The sequence below is a fragment of the Corvus brachyrhynchos genome, unplaced genomic scaffold (assembly GCF_000691975.1).
Source record: "Corvus brachyrhynchos isolate BGI_N302 unplaced genomic scaffold, ASM69197v1 scaffold188, whole genome shotgun sequence".
Lineage (NCBI taxonomy): Eukaryota > Metazoa > Chordata > Aves > Passeriformes > Corvidae > Corvus > Corvus brachyrhynchos.
This window is the reverse complement of record NW_008239647.1, coordinates 2,070,340-2,070,705: the sequence shown is the minus strand read 5'-3', so window position 1 is coordinate 2,070,705 and position 366 is coordinate 2,070,340. Positions and strand designations below refer to the sequence as shown.

The window sequence follows — 366 nt, the reverse complement described above, 5'->3', positions numbered from 1 at the left end:
AAAAAAAAAAAAGAGCCAATTAAAGAGGGCGGGCGTGCTGGGGAGAGCCCAGCCTCCTGCCCAATTCTGCGAGCCTCCCCACGCCTCGCCCCGGCCCAATTATAGACAAGACCGCAGGGGTGGGGAGAAAAAAGGACTTGCTTCGGGCGAGAGACCGGTTGTCAGTCCAGGGTATCCCCATCCTCAGGACGCTCGCGGCAAGGTTGGCTTCTCCCGGCTGGGACTTGAGATGCCAAGGGATGGGGGGCAGCGCAGGTTGCCGGGGTGTCTCCCGCACTGGCGCTCGCTCGTGCCAGCAAAGTTTTTTGGGGCCCCCCAGGTAGGTTGCAGGCTGGCGGGGCGGGCTTGTTGCTGGTGGTTGGGGGG

At 63.1% G+C, this 366-nt stretch overlaps 1 long non-coding RNA gene across 3 annotated transcripts in view; it reads left to right on the top strand.

The window, feature by feature from the left end:
* LOC108448642 overlaps positions 1–366 on the top strand; it is a 9,409-nt gene that overhangs the window by 555 nt on the left and 8,488 nt on the right. Inside the window, exon 1 of one of the 3 annotated variants that reach the window (XR_001864607.1) lies at positions 7–319. The exons of the other annotated variants lie outside the window; for them this stretch is intronic. This is a non-coding gene — a long non-coding RNA (uncharacterized LOC108448642). Of the gene's footprint in view, positions 1–6; positions 320–366 lie in introns of those variants that run through there. 3 annotated transcript variants of the gene reach the window in all.